Source organism: Gallus gallus, chromosome 6 (genome assembly GCF_016699485.2).
Source record: "Gallus gallus isolate bGalGal1 chromosome 6, bGalGal1.mat.broiler.GRCg7b, whole genome shotgun sequence".
Lineage (NCBI taxonomy): Eukaryota > Metazoa > Chordata > Aves > Galliformes > Phasianidae > Gallus > Gallus gallus.
The window spans coordinates 32380754-32397363 of NC_052537.1; positions in this window are offsets into that span (position 1 = coordinate 32380754).

Consider the following 16610-nt stretch of genomic DNA (forward strand, 5'->3'; position numbering starts at 1 on the left):
CTGTAGCTATTCATTATTTTGGCCTTCAGGTGAGAAAAATTCAGGCTGTCGGATAGCTGTTACTAAATGAACTGGCAGAAGTAGGAACTGGCACAAGAAGTCCCCTCCTGATGGAGACCTGGTCCTTAAAGCAGAATTTGTATTTTGGTTCACCTGGATGGTCCCAGTCCTGTGATGATCTCCAGAAGAGCCTCAGAGCCCTCCTACTCACCATTCCTCTTGTTGTTGCTAGAGTGGCCATGGTACAGTGCTACAGTTGGTGGATGAACAAATACAAAAATATCTCTTCCTGTCTGACCTTGTCTATCATTTTTTGTCATTTACTAGCTTTACACTAATCTAGCAGCTGCATGAATGAAACCCAGAAAATGGTCTGCATAGAAAAGAGCAGCCTCATTTCCTCTTTTCACATAGTAACACTTGATGAACTGCTCCTTGAGATGATCCCTGCCAGGAATAAACTCTCCTGGATGTCCAAGCTGAAGGACAACTGACAAAGGCGGCCTATGCAGCCATTCTCAGCCTTGTCGTATTTTCCTCAACCTCCTTAAGACTCACAGTGGGTGAAAGATGAAATACTGCAAGACGTCCTTATCTCACAGGGAATCCAATCATACAAGCCTTGCAATAGGATTACAGAGTGCCTCTGTCACTGTTACTGATAGTCTTTGCCATGTGCGTTCTTGAGAAACCCTCCAAAGGGCACAAGTCCTCCACTGAGTGTGACTCCAGATCTCCTCCAGTTTCCACCAAACATTTACCCCCTCATCTAAACCTTCAATTTCTGCAACTAAATCTGATCACTGTTTTATTAAAAATGAATTTTCCCATCTTCCTCTTTGCAAAGAGCTTCGCCATATTTGAAGGCTGTTGCAAGTATCGACTGGCACATTTAGGACTTTCTGAGCTCAGAATTTCACAGTCTTCTAGATTTGAGTTGAAAGGAACATTCTTAGAATAAATTTTGTAGTCAGACTTCTAATCTGTCTGGCTGTCATCCATCCATCCATCCATCCATCCATCCATCCATCCATCTACCTACCCACCTACCTACCTACCTACCTACTTATCTATCTTGGCAGTGCAAAGAGACGATGATGAGGATGATGGCAGTCCAAAACCAGTGGAGGAAATGGGGCTACCTGATGACATCACCTATTTACTTCGCCAGTCTAAACGGAAAGTTTAAGCCTTTCATTTCCCAAACAGAACTCCCAAATTTAGCAGAAGCAAGTGGCCTTGCCCATGCTTTCAGAGAGGTACACAGCAGAACAGTGCTTGATCTAAAGCAGTCCAATGAAAAATACATTCAGGACCTCAGGAAGATGAAATGCTTCCTTCCATATGTATGAGTTTTACTAAGCTAGTAATCCGCAGTTTAAAAAACTTTTTTAAATTTAATAAAGAGGTGATTTTAAACTTAGATCTGCAAAACACTCATACCTCCAGCACATTGCCTCAGTGAAATATCCCTCTACATGAAAATATAGACAGTTAGTTTTTTCTTCCAAAGTGAAACACTGCAAGGTCTTTCATTACTGGTTTATTATGCTTTCTGTATCTTTGCTCATTTTTCACCAGTATTGCATTAAGTATTGATATTGATTTCTTGTAAATGGTACTGAAATGGATGGCTCACAGTTTTTGTTATTGTTCTGTAGCACTTGTATGTAATTTATTATAGCTGCAATGGAACCTGCCCCTTGCTGCCAGGGTTTAAATTAAATGTGCCATGTTTTGGCCCGTAGTAGTCACATACATTTCTCATTCTAGAACTAAAAGTATTATGTACAAAGTTACTTTTCTAATTGCTTCCTTAGTAGTACTTAGAAAGTTTATTTTAATGATTTTGGTAATTAATATGTAGTGCATTGGTTGAGTTAATAGTCTCTTTCTGTTCCATTACAGAGACAAATTGCTGTCTGTAGAAGCAGCGTGGAGCAGCCAGTAGTCATGACTGGCTTCTCTCCTTCTGAAGGCTGCCATGATACAGAGCAGCTCCCACCACTGTGCGGTGGACCTTGGACTTCAGTCATGTGAGGGCTCCTGAAAAGGTCATAAGGAAGAAAAAAATTGGGATTGATACTGAGAAGGAGCAGCCATACTGGAAGGGGATTTGTCTGGACCTGGCAGTTGGCTTACTTTTGGACACCCGACTTGGACCATCAATTAACTTGACCTTCTGAGAATAAAGCTCTAGCTGTGACAAAAATGTAAGGAAAGCAAAGAAACTCCCCAACACCAAATATCTCTGTACACGCGGTTCCATCACGTAGGGGGTACTTAGAGGAGAAAATGTTGATTGAGAGAACATTAGTGGTTTTAAGGAAAAAAGGAGCCTGATTGATAGAACAGTACCAAAGGCATTGATATTGAAAGAAACTTAATATATATTTCCCACTTTTATTTGCTGCCATTTTTAATAGAAAAACAAACAAACAAACAAAAAAACCTGCTATTCTGGCAGGGAGCAAGTATTTTTTCACACTGTCCAGATGTATGGGAATTGTTGAGTCACAGCCTGAACCACTGATTGAGCACCTGGGGAACAGACCTGGTCAGCACTGGGAGCACAGGTGAAGGCGATTCAGCTATGTGACCGGATGGGGTGGAGCCTGGATGCACCTCTCTTAGACCCCATTTAAGGGCTGAGTGCCGCAGGATGAGGTTTTCTGGTTGGAGATCTCTTTTTTGTGGAGTTTCCCTGTGAGTGTAGATCTTCAGAGACAGGTGAGCACTTCTCATTTTTTCTTTATGACATCTTCTATTGTGCTGGTCCCTTTGCCATTACACCTCTTATATTACCCTTTCACTGTGTTGACCTTTCTGATTGTTGCACCATGGTAGATCTTGAGCCCCAACAATCTGAAAGGGGCTGAAGGAAGGGAGAAGAGCCACTTGGTGCTTTGCTCGGTGCAGCTCAGAAGGCCATGCTTCCTTGCTGTACTCTGCTTTCCTGCACTTGCACTGCCAGCCCTGAGTGTTGCTAAGCCATTATTTTGGAACTGTGTTGGTGTAAAATGCATTAGTTCTAAGGTGGTTCAGAAGCCATTTATAATGAAACTTGGAGCTTTTGATATAAGAGTAACTGAAACCCTTTATAAGAAAATATTAGTTCCAGTTCACTGAATAAACTCAATTGCCATTTCACAATCTCTGTCCCACTCAGCTCCTTCTGTTGGACCTGCAGAGTACCCAGATTTATCTCCCAGCTTGGTAGAGGGACCTTTGATGCTAGGTAGGAATGTTGTTGCATTAAGAGTACACAGCTGTGTTTTAAAGATTCAGCATCTATGCAGCAAAGGGCTGAAGTTGCTGTTTGTAAGGCTGACGTGAACACAAAGCATGGCACAGCCCTCATTCTCAGGCAAGGTTTTAGCAAGGCAGGGATTTGTGCTCCATTGCTATATGTGTTTTGGGAATGGCTCTCCACGTGCAAAATGGTACTGTCACTTTCCATATCGTTTACCAAATGGCATCTTTAAGGTGAGTTTGTAGCTTACTGACTAGGTCAGGTTATGTCCAGGTATCCTGTAGCTGTATGCTGGTGAACAGCATGCAACATGGGGACTATTTAGGTGTCTTTGGTCAAGGCTGTGGCTGAGCAGCAAAGAGGGACTAAGCTCCAATGAATTGGAGAGCAGGTCTGACTGCTCAGAGTTGGGTGTAAGATTTTCCCAGAGCTATTCATAACCTCAAAATGATAATAGAATTATAGAATGGTATGATAAAGCCATCCTTAGGAATTGCCAAGCAAAGGATCCCTGTAGGTCTGGTACACAAGGCTGGGCTGAGACATGGCTGGGCTTCTAGCAGCTTGGTTGGGAATAACAGCAGGAAGGGCATTCACCTTCTGTGGGGCATTGGCATGCACTGGAGCTGTAAAACAGAGAGAATATGATGAAGTGAATATTGCAGTTAAAAGCAGAGTTCTATACAGCTGTGAGATCCCTCACTGGTGCATAGCTGAAGTGATCCTATTTTTATCCAGGAAATCCTTACATATGTACACAACACAGATAAGTCCTGGTTGCATAATGCATTTCTGTCAGCTGTAAAAACGTGTACTGTGCTTTTTCACCATGAACTACTGTCCTCTTGTGGTTAATCTGGAACCACCAAAAACCCAGCAACCCACCCCTGCTTATTAAAAACTGAGGTATGTTTTTAACTTAGCATTTAAGCCTTAGAACTCTCTCTATATATTTGTAGTTTGCTTATACTTCCATCATCACATGAAAATGAAGTTTGAGGACTGTTCTGGTGAATCATTCCATGGGCACATTGGCTTTTTTTTCTCAGTACATCATGTTTTTATAATTACTCAGATACTGATGGCTGCTTAGCTGAGACCTGGCCATTACCTGGCACTAATGTGGTGAGCCACAGGCAGGGGGCAACTCACCCAAAGTTACTTCAATGGGGAAAAAAGCTCTTTGGGTTTAGAACAAAACACAGTTTAATTTTTTTCCTACATGTTTTATTTCCCCCTTCAACACTGTGAAAGTGTCAGGTAAGAGCTGTGCCTAACAGCTAGCAAGCACTGCAAGGCAAGGTTTGGTTTGGTTTGGGCTGCTGAAGTTGATATTAATGAAAGCTTGGTCTCCATCTCTGAAAGTAGACAACTTTGTCATGATATGGATGAGCACTGACTCCCTGATCATTTTTTTTTGCTATGTCTTTTTCTTGTTTTTCATTAAACAAAAGCTTGCTTGAACTAGCACAATTCCATGCGTATTAGACCAAATACTGTGCCAAAAGTTCTTAGCTTTGTAATCACACAAATAAATGTTGGGCCTTATACCTGGTTTGTCAAATCGTGGTCTGTACCAGAGAAAAACTAGAGTCCTCCTCTGTCTCCAGTCTTTGCATTATTTCCAACCACTGTATGCACACTGAGCAATTTGCTACACCTACGAGGTCTATATGGAGCCTTGTAATGCAGAGAGAAAATAGATTTACTGAGAGGTGAAAAAGAAAGAAAAAATCATCATCTTGATTTTTCTCCCTTCCAAAAGGCATATTAGCAGCCCAGGCAGATTAGTTTCCCCATTGGAAGGAATCACTCTTGCTATTTTTTGCTCTGTTAGTTTGCTCAAGGCCCCAGGGAGCAACAGGTCCAGAATCCAGAGCTCATATTGCAACAGTGATGATGTGTTTTGCAGTAGCACAGTGGAAAATCTCTGCATCAGAGGTGTTAATCTGATCTGTCAGTATTGGTGTCCCACACCTCAGCCCCAGTGCAGGAAATTAAAGGATGAGATCTGCAAGGGAACTATTTCATAATGCTTTAAACAAATGAACTTCTTAACATTTCATGATCTGGGTGAGATTGTTTTGTTGGTAGCAATACTGCCTGTGCCGCTGAGAGCGTGGCACACATCCATTGCAGCCCAGCAATGTGCACAGAAGCCGGTTGCTTGAGCTTTGCTGTTACTGGGTAAAGCACTCAATCACCCTCCATTTTCATTTGGGTTCAGTTTTAGGAGCACAGCTGGCCCAAACATGGCACTGCAGTTGCTTTGTAAGGAAAAACTACCTGCTGCTCCCAGGATCTATGGTAGAATCATTAAGGTTGGAAAACACCTCTAGGATTCCCAAGCTCAACCCCCCTTCCCCCCCACTGACCCTGTGCCTCATTGCCACATCCCCACAGCTCTGGAACACCTCCAGGGATGGTGACTCCATCACTCCCTGGGCAGCCTATGCTGATACTTTTCACTTTCCACGCTTTCTGAGAAGAATTTTTTCCTAACATCCAACCTGAATGTGGGAACCTACTCACAGCACCAGAAGCATTTCACTCATGTGGGCACAAATCAAGTAACTTCCTCCCTCCCCCCCCCAGCTTGGTTTCTGTCCCCTCTTTATACCATTTCCAGGAAATTTCCATTTACTTTAGTGTCTCCTGGCCACCCTCCAACCCATGAGGGGTAGAAGGAGACCTCCAGCCCCACATCAGCAGGCTACAGCTCTCATGGGAGCACGAGAGCATGTCTGAGGAGAAATAAATGCAATCTGTGCTCAGCGAGAGGCTGTGGCAGAGCTTCACACTAATGCCTTCTGTTAATTTCAGAGTCCCCTCAAGAGAAAAAAAAGGCATATAAAAAGGAAGCTGAAATTCCTCAAGGATAACGGTAATGTACCCTATCCACAAATTACCAGCAGACCTTTACAGTAGCTTATCGCCTATAAAAAGCTTCAGAGTAGTCATTACAGCCATTGAGCTGATGGTAGTTTTATGACTTTTACTCACCATAAGGCAAGGCAGCGGTCACCTGATGCAAAACCGCTTTGGAGGGGCTGGCACCTGCAGGGCCCCTATGCCTGCAGTGTCACCTCCCGGTCACCAAGCATGAGCAGGAGGGGGAAATGGAGCTGTAAAAATCCCCAGCTCGTGTGCAGAGAGCTGTGAGGGGCTGCCGGAAAGCTGCATTAGCCCAGGTGGGTGAGCTTATCCCAAAAATGTCTGGGAAGAACTGTCCTCCTCTGCATCTTGTGGGGCCGCTGCTTATGGGTCTGTGGGACCATCAGCCCTGCAACAGGCTCTACAACTTAATTGCCCAGGACACTGGCACCTAATATGTGTTCTGTGTTACATTGAGACTTGGCATGGAATGTCTTCCTGTAGTGAATAACTGAGGTTTAGTATATTGGGTATAACGAGGCTTTAGGGCATTAGCTAATATGTCTCCCTTTCTCTTCACTCTTCATTTGGAAGGGGATGAGAAAAGTGGAATGCTTCAGGTAAACTGTAGCACATAGGTTAGATATAGCCACCATCTGCACGTATTATTGCTGTTCTATTTGTTATACAATCAATGGCAATAAAACTTGAAATGTAACTGAACAAAAGCTCTATGCCAGCATACAGATGAAGTTCCTGCCCACATTCTGCAGAGGAATTACTGTATATGCCATTGTTGTTTGATCCCACTTTGTTTCAGCTCTATACTGTAACATAAAATAACTTGATTCTGTATTAACATACATAATTCTTCTTTAATTTCAGTGTATTTTCATCATTAGGCACCCAATGCTTATACCTTTATCTATGAGCTGAATGTAACAGTGGTGTCCACGGTGTCATTTCATTGTTTGTGTCCATTTTCAGTTCTACATGCTAGCAGGGAGGCATCCCTACCATGAGAATATTACAAAAATAAATCACAGGAATGCTTTTCTACCAGGGTAAGTCAACAAACAGTGCACCTAAGTTATCAGAGCTCATTTGGTCCCACTGCAAATAAAAACTTTATCGAAGACCGAAGCAAAACCAAATATTTTAAATAGAAAACAAATCTTGAAAGTATAATACACACATAAAATCTTGAGCAAATGTTTACTGACTACACCACCTGGAACAATTAAGGCGCTGCTGTGGAGCAGCACTTTGATTTAAGAGGGCACGGTTTGCAGGTCTATGGTAAGCACTGTACCTGCGTCATCTGAAGCACAGATTTGCTCCAGCCCCCACCCTTCTATTGCTCTTTTGAACTAATCTTGTACATAGAGACAGTTGATGCTTTCCACTGAGGGAATGGAATGGAGAAAGGTGGTGATTAACAGCTGCGCTCTATACTTATTTTTACCTACTTTTACTCAAGTGTGTATTAAATATGGGCCAGATCTTTCACTGCTTAGCAGTACTGGGAAACACACACTTCATTATGGAAAGGCATGCAAGCGGTAGGGTTTCATACATTTCCTGACCAGATGCATTGCATGTTTATAAAACAGTTAATCCGATGAATGGCTATTAAAAATAACTGAGCAATAATTTTTTTTAGGTTCAGGAGTCCAAAAGGAAGAAAAATCACTTAGATTAGTTTGAAGCCCTTTGGAAATGCAGTCGTCACTCAGCCTAGCACGTGATAAAGGTAAACAGTTCTAGGCAAGACCACAGAAACATTGGCAAGGCTGATTAAATCTTTATACATTTTAGCATTATACTTTATATTCTTGTATGAGCATAAGTGATAGGTATAGAAAGGAAAAAATGCATAACCTGTATGTTGAAAACACTATTTCAATTAAGTGCTAGGTAAGTGTCATTCATGTCATGTTGTCAACAGACTTGTTATTGAGAAATTTTTGTTGGAAAAGTAATGTATTTGTAATCTGTTATTTTTTTTCTCACGGAATGCCCGGGAATTATTTTTGGCCATTGAAATGTGTACGTAGCTGGCACCTTGAACATGAAGATATATTGGTCAGTCTTGCTTGGACACAGTGTTTATATCATATTGCTGATTCCATGTCCTCTAACCAGGTGTTGAAAATAAATGCCTTTCTTTATGCAGGAACTCAATGCTGCCTCCTTGAGAGGAAACTAGCAGTAGAAAATGGTGATGCCAAAAGAGTTTAAAAAAAAAAAAATGCTTAAGTAAACCCTATTTTTATTCAGGAGAATGTTTGCATCCTTTGGGGTTGTTTCCCAATTCTGTTCCATCATATTCCTCAGAGTGGATTAGATTTTCTAGCTGATAGCAGTATGCTTTTTTTTTTTTTAGAAAACTAATGTGTCCAATGCATCCTCTCTGGAAAGCTTGCTTGGTCTAAATATCGATTGGTTTTACTACCAGCCAAGGTCAGAAACTGAAGAGGTTCTTGCTGCAGCTGCAGGAAGCTGTATATTAATCTCAATATCAACTAAAGTACCTAAACTGTTATTGGAATTTGTTGATCAATGACAGCTTTGAAAAGTACTTAGTATGACATTTGTTGAGCTTCCATATTTTGTGTTATACCGTCACACCTGATTGTTCAATAACTCGGAAAACACCAACAAAGGACCTCTTCAGCTCTTTGTGCAGACAATATCTGTTTTATAATTCCCGTCTCTTGCTATAATCTGCATTAATGGGCATTCCACACCATTAAAAGGTTTTCTTGCTGCCTTGCTTACATTAATCCATTAGAGAATGTTCCTCTGTTGCTCATGGTAATGTGCCTTGTGTCTGCCTAAACTTCTTCCAGAAGAATATTTCTTAATTCCTGACCCTGCAACCTTTATGTTTGGAAATGCCATCATTAAATTCAAACACACCTCCTGTCTCTGTTCTCTTGAAATAAATGCTTGTGCAGGGTCTCTAGCCACATGGATCCACACCACATTGCATAGGAACACAGCTGCACAACTGGGCTGAGTAAGGGACTGTTTCCCCCAGTGCCTGCTCTCCTTATGTGGGGAGAGTTCACTTTTTATATATTCACAGATTTTTTTTTTGCTCTTCTGCATTAAACTGGTGTTGTAGAAGTAAAATCATCAAAGGCTATAAATATGACACGATCCTCTTAAAACTTTTAAATATTTACAAGTCCATTTCCTTCCTCGCTTGCTTCCCAAGATAGATTCTCATTAAATTAAACCAACTTGCAGAAAAACTTTCCAGTAATCACACCAGCATATAATATCTAAAAGTCTTCAGAGGGCAAGGCCCAGGCCATTGCAAGGATTTATGCATGTTTAGGGTCACAGTTCACATCAAATCTAAAAAGAACACCAAAACAAGAGAACAGCTCTCAACGCTCTCTTAAATTAACTCATTTCTTTGCTTTGGTCACTCTTTATTAAAAGGCAAGGCAAAATCTTACAGAAGTCAGTATGGCCTGAATCTCTCTGTTTAGCAGAGTCACAAACCTGGTCCTCGCTCCCTGTTTTTTTCTGCCTGGCTTATTTGCACTAAACTAATATTTCTCTGTTGGTTTTCTGTCCTAGGAAAGGCAGCCACTCTCCAATAACGCAGAAACTGTGCTTGTTTTAAGCATCAATTGTGACAACATCATTAAAAAATCAGCATCATTACAACCACAAGGACCTTTTCCATGTGAGAGCACATAAAACATTAGTAGTGAACTTCCGTCTGCTGACATATGTGTTGCACCCTCCAAATGAACTGGAAAGAAGGTAGAAAGTAGAGGTTTATCAGGCATCAAGTTCAGCCATCCAAATATCACAATCCTCATTTTTGTTGCTAGCTCTATGCAATTTTGAAATGGTTTGTAAATTTAATTGTCGGTGTATGGAGTGTATGTAGGCCATGCACAAGCAACAGCGCTGCTAGGATTAAGCAGCTCTCTTTTTTTAGGCAAGTAGGTCTAACCTGCTTTGTTGGAAGCAAAATGAACCTTTTTAAGTTCAGTTATTGACACCATCAATGAACAAAGCAACGAAGCTGATGTCGCAGCAGCAGATGACTGAGACAAGATGCAACTGACTCCCCATAGGCAGTAATGAGCATGACTTGTGAAGTAGTAAACTACTTGCCAATGAAAAGCAAAAATTGTTATAAGTGAGATTTTACAGCTAGAAAATATTTTAGAAAAATTAATAGCAGTGATCTTATACCAATACATAGTTAATTACATCAATGTTGAGGCTCTAGCAAAAGGCTACCACTGCTTTTCCAGGATCACTGGATGGCAGCTGTACCTATGAATTGAAGCAGTGTGTCCATAAATTAATGCCTATTTAGCTTGGCGTATTTGATTTTTTTTTTTTCCTTATTTGCTTTCCCGTAAACTCCTGTTTCAAAGATTTATGTCAGAGAGGCAATTTTCTTCCCAGGAGAGTTATCTTTTAGTCACAAAAGTAGGTCCCCAGAATCACAGCTTATTGCAACAGCACAGAAGAATAAGTCAAGAGTTATCGCCAAGTACAGCCAATTCAAAAAAAATCATTTTTTTCATTTTGGATTATTTTTCAGTTCCAAATCCAGTTTCTGAGTTATGATTATGAGGCTCTCAGCTCTAGGCTCAGTTCTAACTAAAATTTTCAAGAAATCACAGGACTATTGTGTTGAAAAGCCCTCTCAGAAATTAAAGGAAAACATACAGCTGTTGAGCTGATGGCTTGGAAATGCACCACGTAGCCCTCATCGCATGAAATGTTAGCTCAAACTCACAAATGTGCTCAAATTACTCTTTGTCTGCTGGTGACCTCTGTCTTTTGAGCTTAACTCACCGTTGCAGAAGCCCAAAGGAGTAATGTATGGAGTCTGAATGCTAGTGTACCTCTCTACCCTATGTCAAGTAGAACAGTGTTCACCTTTACTACCTTATGAAGGTGAAAACTAAGGACTTCTGGAAAAGTGAAAGTATTCAAGCAGGATTTTGAACATTACCAGAAAGAGCTACTGGGAAAAATTTGATAGGTGCTGTGTGTATGAACAAGAACAAGAGACTGGGAGCATTAATAAAAGCATCAATTAACAAGAAGAACATGCAAAGTGAGAGGTGTCATCAGGCACCAAATCAGTTAATTAAGTCCAGAAATGAAACTTAGATATTTCTTCTGTGGATTACCTGCATTCCTTTATTCATTGCTTTGAGCAGACTACAAGGTCTTCATTCTACGTTGGAACTCCGTGGGGACAATTCTTATGGGTTTTGACAGTGAGCATCTAAACAGCACCACAGCACTGTGGGGCATTCGAGGTGAAGTCATTCTTATCGAAGGAGCCAGCATAATTTCTCTGCACCATTTAAATCCAAACAAATCCTATTTTAAGCACTTGGAATGACTTGAGTGATGCAAAGGCCTTTTCTTGGGCTTTCTGCCCGGGAGTGAATTTCACCCTCAGTGAATTATTATTATTATTATTGGACTCTACTTATGAAAACATAAAGCAAATAACCCATGCAGATAATATTAAAGCAGTGGGAAATGGAAATTCCTAGTAGACTGAAGAATTAAGTAGGAATTGTTATACAAACCTTCTTTCTGTGCTACAGGAGGATGCACTGGATGACCTCTGGGTCTCCCTCGGTCTGACCAGCAACAGCTTCTTGAAAAAACTTTTTCATAAATACCCGATATATCAGGCATCAAGGCACACTTTTCTCTCTATTTTTTTTCTCTTGAAAAATACTGTAGGTCTATTATATTTTCCCATTTTTTTGCAAGTATTTCCTGAGTCAGAAACGATGATATCCTGAAGATGAAGTGATGGCATTGTAGCATTTTTCTTATGCCCCTGATAAAATCTACTATTTCTGCTTTCGTGTATATGCGTGCATCACTAAGGATCTATTTTGTCCTCTAAGTTCTCTTTTCATTGCATCGAAATACTCAAATATCTTGTCACCTTTTCTTGGACATTACAGATCCTTTTTGCTACTGATACAGTATTTTCAAAAACACTGTGCAACTCAGCTTTGAGGTTTTAGTGATTTCTCCTCAGTCCCGAAATACATTTTCATATGTTGTTGCTGTGTTTTTCATACGGATTCCAATAAGGAGTACACAAAACAAGAACTAACTTTAAGCATGGGAGCAATCCCCAGGAAGTCAGCAGTAGCCTGATGTATACTGAATGCCAATGATTCCCTTTAACTGTCCTTCAAATGTGGGTTTCTCTCGAGCCTGGGGTTGAGTCTTTCTCTCTTCTCCCTCCTTCCCTCCCCCTTCTAGTTTTCATAATAATCAAAAGTTGTGCCATGGAGAAAAGGAAGGCCAATGTTCACAGATCAAAGTAAGGGCTACTACTGTATATGAGACAAAATCTTGTTTATTTGATAGTCATAAATTCTCATAAGAGTGTGTATGAATTTTTCTGTGTGGACAACTTTCCTGAATAGCAAAAAGCTGCCATGAATAGCCATGCCTTTATGGGCATAGGTTAGATGATACACAGGCTACATATCAAGGTGCTTCTGAATAAAATTCAGGTTTTGAGTAATTGTGTGCATGGCTTCACCAAAGCTGTGGGTGACTGCTCTTTGGGATAGGAGAGAACCGCAAAATTCCAACCTGCCTTTGAATATCTAAGATTCTGGGCAAAGTTTGGATAGGTCCTTTTTCTAGATCTCCCTGCAGACTTCCAGATCAGAATTTTCCTTAGGCTGATCATAGTTCCAGTTTAGAACTTAGTCTTTTGTTTCTCTTATGCTGTGTAGATGGTTGTACTTAGTGTCCAGTAGCTGCTGTATTGAGTTCTTTCACAACATCAAGCAAAGAAACTTCATAATGCTTCAAATAGCACCAATGGTTAACATATCTAACCAAATTCTACCATCAGATCAGAGCAGCCTTTGCCTCATTTTGTGCCATATGCATTCATCAAAAGGTAGATTTTAGCCTATAATTAACTGTACTTATCGTTAGTCTCTTTATTATACTTCAGGGTCTTAAACCACGGCATGCAGTACTGCTTGCTGCAAACAACAATTTCCTTTTGCCTGTTACCCTCTGTTCACTTACAGATCTCATTCTGTAAAAATTAAAGTAAATGCAATACAGCCTACGTCAACAGAACTAAAAATTCAAAGGCATTTTTAGCACTGGGCAAAAAATTAAACAACTTCAGGAGATGCTTATGGTTCCTAAAAATGGAAGTATCAACTGGTAAGTTTTTTGAAAATTGAATATAAAATCATAGAGAAATGCTTTATTTGATTCTCTGTTTATGGGAAATTCATTTTATTTGACTTTTTTATTTGTAATATCAACTATATTGCAGAGTAGAGTTTCTAGGTGCTCCCTTATGGTACCATTCTTCTAAATTATTAATGCCGTACTGTTGATATATTGTCAGCCTTGTACATACATTCTATGAAAATGAGTTTTACAGTAGGCTGGGATTTATAACAAAGCTTGACATATGCAGCTAATTCACCTAGACAGTCTTGTCAGTTTTAGGTTCATAAATAATTGATACTCAGGGCTTGGAGTTCAGCTACTGTTAGTGCTCCAGCTGTTAAATTTCAGCAGCATAATGGATGAATATTTGTTTATAATTTCTGTACATGGACCTGATGTCAGATCCCCGGTCTCATTTACATAGGTAGATTGAGATGTTGGAAGTGTAATGAGCATATGAAGATGATGAATTGTTTTCCTCAGTGCTGGTGCGTTTCTGTAAATGTTTGATTAGTTTTGAATGGATTACTGTTAGATTATCTGGTTCAGGGGTTAAAGTGAGCAGCTCTCTGCTCCCAAAGCTTTCATGATCCCTTGCTGACAGATTTTAAAATTCATACACAGCGATATCAGTGCCGCAAAAGCGAGGGGTATTCTTTGCAACAGATGTTTAGTAATTAAACATACGGTTTCCCTGTTTGGTAGTTGCTTGGGAAATTTAAATCAGAATGATTTGTTTACCGTAGTTTGAGGGAATTACAATTTCTAAAAAATAATATACTTTTGCCCCTAAAGTGCTGAAGTTTTTCCCCCAGTGACACTAATTAAAAATGAGCAAAACACACACATGCCCTCACAATAATTCAGATGTTTAACACCCTGGCAGGCAGATGCGAAGCTATTAAAAGCAGAGGTTCCTCTCATTTTCTCCTTTGGTAAATTAACGAGCAATACTCAGAAAAACACGTTTGATTGGACATCCCATGCAGAGATGCTGAGGCAGAGCAGATTTTCAGGCTGAGCAGGGAGAAGCTGAGCAATGTGGGTGTGCACGTTGAGCATCAGTTCCTGGTGACATGGCAAGCACTGTGAGCAAATGGTGTTGGAGAAGCACAGAAGTCATCACCGTGAGCTTGGTGCCTGTGTGCTGGCAGGTGTCTGGAGGCTCAGGGACACCTGAAGGCAGCGGGAGCGCTGGGCCCTGCTCAGTGCAGAGGCCTGCGTCTCACCTCCTTCCGCAGCCCGCACTGAGGCACAGGGCTCTATGGAAACCGAACGCAAGCCTTTATGGCCACAACTTCCCATTGTTGTTTTGTGCCTGACCCCAGCCCTATTGCTGCCTTTCCTAGCCAGGAAAGCAGCAGCCTGAGGAGTCGATCGCACGGCCGCAGCTAAGCCTGGCCGAGCCCTGTGCCATGCCGCGCTTTGTCAGCCCTGTGTACAGCTCCCCGGCTTGTCTGGCAATCATGTTAGTGATTATATGGGTAATGAAACACGTGCTCTTTTTGTCTGTGGCTCTGATTAATCTGCTTTCTATTTAGCTGTGATTTATGGCGCTCAACTGTTGAGGTGAGCGCTGGCCCATCAGTTCCCCAGCCCATTACAGTGCCGGGACCGCTAAATGCCTGCGAGGCTTGAACTGTTTCTTGACAGCCAGGCTTCCCGCTACATTCCCTCCAATCTGTTTTGCTTCCTGGTGTGACCTTTCATACAGTAAAATACATTAGTTGAATAGCACAGTCTCATTAAAAGAGTGAATTAACCGAAGAGTCTTTTTAACTAAATGACAGCCAAAGGACTGAGTGCTAATAGCCACGGGCAGTTAGAAACTTAACTCATGAATCAGGCTGTTAATACTGCTCGGTGCCTGAAGCGCTAAGGGCACCACACTCTCTGCTTGCTCTCATAAGAAGAAAAGCTCATTACTTTCCTCCTGATGGGAGAGAAAGAGTGAGCGAGCAATAATAAAGCTTGAATTTTTCAATACTGTTAAAAATGGGGCTGACAGATTGCCGACAATAGGAGCAGCGGCCTAGACACTGCAAAGAGAGCCACTGAATTAGCAATACCATATATCATACAATCTAATTAAATCAACCCGAAGAATGAAATTAGTTTTCTGTGAGTGAAATGGCCTTTGAAAGAGCGCTATTAAATGAACTGTAGAGCATTAATTAAATAATTCACAGTGAGGGATTTTGCATTTATACAAAAATTGTGCACTTAATTGTCCATGCTGTATTACAGATTTGGCCTTATGTTAACAATGTGTCTAAAGCACACTTATTGGAGCATATCAGGAACAGCTTAATGTAAACGCAGCTTATAAAGTTTTAAGGATTTGCAGAGAAACCAAAGAAAAGGAGGACACAATAGAAAAAATACACACGGAGTTAACAACTTTTCCACATTAATCCTCTGTGTGTGTCACAACTTGTTACTTTCTTTTTCCCTAGTGGAATGACATTAGCGCTTCCGTTTTCTTAATTAAGGAGAAGTTCTAATGATTTAGCAGAAAGAAGTTCTGTTAATTGACCTAAAGTAGAATTCACATGAAAATACCTGGGAGGAAAAAAAAAAAGAAGAAATAAAAACAGACGTTTTGGGTGACAGAGAAAAATAGAACTCCTCAAGCTCTCAGCGATACAAGCAATCACCCATCTCAAAAATAAGAAGAGGCAGAGAATCAATTCAAACTTTGATTTTAGATCTTTATAACACTATAATTTCAGTTAAGGTTTTAACCATTTTGAAAGGAAAAGCCTTGTTTTGGGAACCATCAGAATAAAACATATTTTAAAACCTTAAAATCTTAAAGGGAGGTTGAAAGTAATCATAAAACTTGTTTTAGTCCATCCAAATCTCAGTGTTTTCATAAATATACTATTGCTTGACATTAACTTTTTACTCTATCTTACTCAACTTCCTCCCAAAGAGAAGCCTTGTCTGTCAAATACACTTGATGATGTGTGGTTGTATTTTCAAGCATGTTCTCATTTTTGGTTCCACTTTTTGGTTAGTGTCAGTGGTGTAATGAGCTTTGAGCAGAGATGAAAGTAAGGAGACCAAAACAGTGAAGGATGAGGTGAACGTCCTTCATGATGGAGCAAGAACCTGGAAGAAAACGAAGGGCGTGTATACACTCAGCTTCTGATGCAGCCCTATGTAAAATAAATTTCCATAGACAGAAGTGATGATTAGCATGTTGAGGCTGTACACAGGAGTGTAAGTGAAGTACTGTTGACCT